Source organism: Myotis lucifugus, unplaced genomic scaffold, assembly GCF_000147115.1.
Source record: "Myotis lucifugus unplaced genomic scaffold, Myoluc2.0 scaffold_132, whole genome shotgun sequence".
NCBI classification, from domain to species: Eukaryota; Metazoa; Chordata; class Mammalia; order Chiroptera; family Vespertilionidae; genus Myotis; species Myotis lucifugus.
In genome coordinates, this window is record NW_005871180.1 from 3,477,620 (window position 1) to 3,483,500 (window position 5,881).

The 5,881-nt window shown below is 36.8% G+C and overlaps 2 non-coding genes across 2 annotated transcripts; one reads left to right on the forward strand and one right to left on the reverse strand.

The window, feature by feature from the left end:
- Positions 1 to 1,096: 1,096 nt before the first annotated feature.
- On the forward strand, positions 1,097 to 1,244 carry LOC111827109. Its single transcript, XR_002830605.1, has one exon. It is a non-coding gene; the product is annotated as a small nucleolar RNA SNORA57 (small nucleolar RNA).
- A 2,166-nt stretch (positions 1,245 to 3,410) lies between these two features.
- LOC111827113 lies at positions 3,411 to 3,574 on the reverse strand. Its single transcript, XR_002830607.1, has one exon. It is a non-coding gene; the product is annotated as a U1 spliceosomal RNA (small nuclear RNA).
- Between the last annotated feature and the right edge of the window lie 2,307 nt (positions 3,575 to 5,881).

Below are 5,881 nucleotides of genomic sequence, written 5' to 3' on the forward strand. Positions count from 1 at the left end.
AATAAACCCACACATGTATAGTGAATTGATTTTTTATGAAGGCATTGAAGTAATTCAATTTGGAAATATTGTTTGCAAAAAATTGTGCTGTGACAATTGATTATCCTTATGTAAAAAGATGAACGTTTTCCCTTATGTTATACCATAAACAAAACAACTCAAAATGGATCATAAATCTAAATGTTAATGTATAACATATCTGAAGGAAACATAAAAGAAGATATCTGTGACTTTAAATTAGGCTGAAATTCCATACTATGACTTCAAAAGTATAATATATCAAAGAAAAAAGTGGCAAATTGCACATTATATATTTTTTAAAATCTGCCTTTTAATAGACACCCATTGACTGGAAGAAAATATTTGTAAATATTTCTGATAAAGGACTTGCATTTAAAATGTGTAAAGACTCACACTCAAGAAGAAGACCCACTTTTCAATAAGAAAATGAGAAAATATATGAAATAAGCACATGAAAAAAATATTCAACATCATTAATCCTTAGAGGAATGAGACACTCTTACACACCTATCAGAATGTCTTAAAATAAAAAAGATTAGCAATACTAAGTGTTGGCAGTGATGTGGAGAAATTGCAGTTCTTATACATTGCTATTTGAAAATGTAAAATGGTAGAGTCATTTTGGCAAACAGTTTGGAAAGTTTTTGTTTTTTTGTCTTGTGCTTTTTGTTTGTTTCTGTTTTTTTAAAATATGTTTTTATTGATTTTTAGAGAGAGAGGGAGAGGGATACAGAGAAACTTCGATGAGAGAGAAACATCATTGATCAGCTGCCTCTTGTACACCCCCTACTGGGGATTGAGCTCACAACCCAGGCATGTGCTCTTACTGGGAATTGAACCAGTGACCTCTTGGATCATGGTTTGATGCTCAATAACTGAGCCATACTGGCTGGGCACAAGTTTTATAAATAAGATGAAAATAAAATACTAAACAATAAAGGAGCTGGGACAAGGGTGTTCAGAAGAAAAGCAATGCATTCTGAGATAATTTTTAATTGACCGTAGATTTTGTTAAAAATCTATAAAGTTAAACAAGTATGAAATTCAAGTGTAGCCTCTAAAATAACAAGTTTATATTCTTCTTCTTGGTGGGAGGCCAGACCGTGGCCTTGTTCCCCGTAATGCAAAGAAGCAGAGTGAAAGGTCTCTGGCCCCTCTATATCATGTCTTTGGTATTGATGGTTTCTAGTCTACCAGTTCTATCCTCAAGCACTGGGACACTGGTAAAAAATAAAGTTTAAACTGATTAAAAATTAAAGATGGCCACAAATTCTTGATCATTCCTCTCATTATTTGATCGAGTCTTTCCATCCTTTGACTCTGGTGTGATGATCTGTTTTGTTCAAAAGAATGCAGAAGGGAAGCTGTGTAACTTTCAAGGGTGGGCCTTAAGATATATCTATAGCTATTAGAACATTCCTTCTTGAAATCCAGCTGCCATGCTGTAAGGAAGTTCAAGCAGCAATGTGGAAAGGCTCAGTAGAGAAGAAACAAGTCCCCCAACCAACAGCCCTAACTAAGTTCCCAGCTAGTGGCCAGCACAGACTGCCAGTCATATTAGTGAGACTTTTAAAACCACTTTAGTTGTCTCATTGCCCAAGTCACGTGAAGCAGAAGAATTAATAATATTATTATTTTAAGTCTCTTAGGAAGGATTTTAGGTTTGTTATGTTGCAAAAAATACCATGTGCCAGGTACACAGCACTTAGTCAGACTGTGTCCTTGACTTCAACGAGTGCCCAGTCTGCCACAAAGGGCTCCTTGTGGTTAACTGAGCCCAAATCCGTAACCAGAGTCTAGCAGCCATTGCTGACAGAGGCCTCTCATATAAGCATGCAGCCTTCAAGGAAAAGCCCCAGACTGAGCCACCAGCCTCTTGTACTGTCTGTGTTTTGTGTTTTTATTTTAAGTTAAATAATCACTTATCATATGGCCCAGCAATATTCTTAGATATCTACTTATATTTTTTTTTAAGGCTGCCATAACATTACCACAAACATGGTAGCTTAAAACAACAGCAATTTATTCTTTTACAATTCTGGAATCCAAAGTCCGAAATCAAGATTCAGCAGTGAATGGTCTAGAACAGTGGTTGTCAACCTGTGGGTCGAGACCCCTTTTGGGGGTCGAACGACCCTTTCACAGGGGCTGCCTAAGACCATCGGAAAACACATATATAATTACATATTGTTTTTGTGATTAATCACTATGCTTTAATTATGTTCAATTTGTAACAATGAAATTGGGGGTCACCACAACATGAGGAACTGTATCAAAGGATCGCGGCATTAGGAAGGTGGAGAACCACTGGTCTAAAAGATCATCCTTCTTTGCCTCTTCCAGCTTCTGGTGTCTTCAAATGTTCCTTGGTATAACTCCAATTTCTGCCTATCTTCACATGGCCTTCCTATTTTTGCCTATGTCTTCTCTTCTGTCCCTTCTGTCCCTTATAAGGACACAGCCATCAGATTTTGGGGCCCCTGCTAATACAAGATGTTTTTACATCTGCGAGTAGTCTTTTCCCCAACAAGGTCACACTCACAAAGTTCTAAGTGGTTATGTCTTTTGGGGGCCACCATTCAACATACTACACTAGCCAACAGAATTGAAAACATAATTCTCCACAAAAACTCATCTGCTGCATTAATCATAATATCTCCAAATGGAAACAACCCATATATCCATTTACAGGTGAATAGATAAACAAAAGGTGGCACATTCATATAATATACCCACATTAAGAAGAAATAAACTATTGATATACACAAAGCCATGGGTGAAACTCAAAACATTATGTTAAATGACAAAAAAATGCATATTATGTGATTCCATTTATAGGAAATCTCTGCAAGAGCCAAAACTATGGAGACAGAAACATATTGATGGTTTTCTTGGAGCTGGTGGTGAAAGTAGAGATTGACTTCAAAATGGCACAAAAGCAGTTTTGGGGGTGATGGAAGTGTAATATTGAATGGCAGGGATTGCTACGCAGCTCTTATAAATTACTAAAACTCACTGAACTGTGTCTTTGCAATGGGTAATGTTATGACTTGTAACTTATAATGCTGTTAAAATAAACTGAGAGGGGGCCGTGAGCTACCACACCTGTACCTATTCTCTTTCAAAGCCAGGGCTCCTAAGTCCTGGGATAATGTAAAACAAGACAGATATTTAGCTGAGTCTCGGCAGAGTTTGTTGTGCACACATGGTATCTCACTTCATGAGAACCAGTAGTATCTGGTTTCCTATACTAGACCATTATTTCCACCACCCATTATTTAACCCTGTCAGTATTTGGTCACATTTGCTTTCTATCTTTGTTCTCCATTTTTCAAAATCATTATACAAATAATATATACTAACATTATTTTTCTTGTTGTTTTTTTTTTCAGGGGAGAGCACGAACGCAGTCCCCCACTACCACAAATTATGCAGTCGAGTTGCCCACATTTGGGGAAATCGCAGGGGTCAGCACATTCGGAGTGCAATGGATAAGCCTCACCCAGGGAAAACCACCTTCATGATCATGGTATCTCCCCTGCCAGGTAAGTATACATTATTTTTCTTTAGATACAATGTATTATAGCCAAATAAAGTGCTTCTTGACCACAAACCTGGTCCCATTTTATTCCCTTCCATTTTTGAGATAATGGGCTTAGTGTTATACTTTTAATATATCTTTTATAATTTTACATTCACAGTTAGTGTGCTATAAACATTTTCCTCTGTGTGTTTGTGTTTTTAGTAAATAGAATCATGATTAGGTATTTTAAAAATATATATATTTTTATTGATTTCAGAGAAGAAGGGAGAGGGAGAAATAGAAACATCAATGATGTGAGAGAATCATTGATCAGCTGCCTCCTTCTGGGGATAGAGTCCGCAACCCAGGCACGTGCCCTGACAGGGAATCAAACCATGACCTCCTGGTTCATAGGTCTATGCTCAACCACTAAACCATGCAGCTGGGTGGTATTCTTTTTTGCAAATTTCTATTTTCCCCACAAAAGCTTAGGGATTGGAGCTCTAGTTATGCACATAATTCTTTCAAAGTGCAACATGTATAGTTCACCTCTTTCAACTGTTGTCTGCTCTTCCATCATGTGAAAATATTGTGTTTTCTTTATTCATCCCAGTATTTAGGTGGTTCTATTATTTTGCTGTTATAAACAACACTGCAATGGGTAACCGCTTGACATGGTACAAATGTTTCTCAAGGAAACATAACAAGTAGTGAAATTGCTAGATGGTACAGTATGTCTACATTCAGTTTTTCTAGATCTGGTCAAATTATTCTCTGAAGTATATATTAGTTTGGTAAGCTACGATGATTAGCCCCAAAGACTACAGTCCATTACAATTATTCCTAGTCTGTGATTCACTCTCCTCCATGCAGTAAATCAGAAATCTTAGATTCTTGTGGTTCTGCTACTCACTGTATCCAACTAATGGAAGGGGAACTGGAGTGTGCAGGAGGCACACACACTTCTTAAAGATTTTGTCTCGGAAGTTGTATTCTGATTTCAACTGGTGAGAACTACTTTTAAGGCCACACTCAGCTACAAGAAAGGCTGGAAATAGTTTGACAACCACTTCTCAGCCAAAACCTGTGTTCTTGGAAGGAGCAAAGGAGTTTGATCAACAGCTAGCTATATCTACAGTTTCATATGAACTTTTAATTCCATCAATATTCTCATCAACATATCGGCAGAATATAGTTTTTTTGTCAATCCTATAGGTAAACTATAGCATCTCATTGGTGTTTTCTTTTGTATTTCACTGATTTTTACTGAGTTGAGGAAGACCTTCCCTGCCCCCTCAAAAACTGAAAGAGAAAGAGAACAGGTAAAAATAATGTGAAGAAGAGAACAGGTAAAAATAATGTGAAGAGCTTAATGTCTAAGTTCATATGTTAAAATGTAATCTCCAAGTGATTGTACTAGGAAATGGGGCTTTTGGGGGTGGGTGGAGCACTCATGAATGGGATTAGTGCCCTTTTAAAAGAGGCCAGAGAGCTACCTGTCTTTCTGCCATGTGATAAACAGATGAGGGCCACATCAAATGACCTTGATTACTCAGTGAAGCTATGACAGCATGCCTGTGTACTCTAGACTCTGAAACATAGTGACATTTTATTTTGTCTCCATCATGATAGAGAGAAAGTTTCTCAGCGAGGTATGTGAAACCCAGGATGTAAAAAGAGGTTGACATCACATACCTGAGTTTGCTTCTACTGCTATCTTTTGCAGCAGAGTATCCTGGTTCCAAAGATGGGGGTATAAATTTAATACCACCATTTTACTTGCGAGTCAATTTGCACCATCCACAGTTTAACTTTGAAAAGACAGAAAAGATCTCATAATAAATAATAATCAAGTAACAATTAGGTCTTTAAAAAGAGATTTTAACTGCCAATAACTAATAGCACTGTAAATCATAGCAACAAAAGCAAAACAGGAGCTATAATATTTCTGGCAATTCAGGGTCAACCCAATATTTCTCTGTGATGTTAGGAGGTGTGCCATTCAAATGGCTGCTTACATGCTGTGCTATTTGCCAATATCTACAAATAGCTGTTTATTATTGAGTCTTCACTCGTCAAATGCAATTCTACATCATTTCCCCTTTCATTTCCCAATATGCCATGTAGCAGGAAAATAACATTTCTTCAAATTTTATGAATATTGGGAATCATTTCAACATGGAACTATGATTTTTATTTTTTACTTCTGTAGCATGTAACACATTAAATATTAATTCATAATGATGATTCCCTGAGAAACTTTAGTTAAAATAGATTGGCCCAGGCCCTGGATTATTAGTTACTATAACATCAACCAGAGTTGAATACAAATACTGC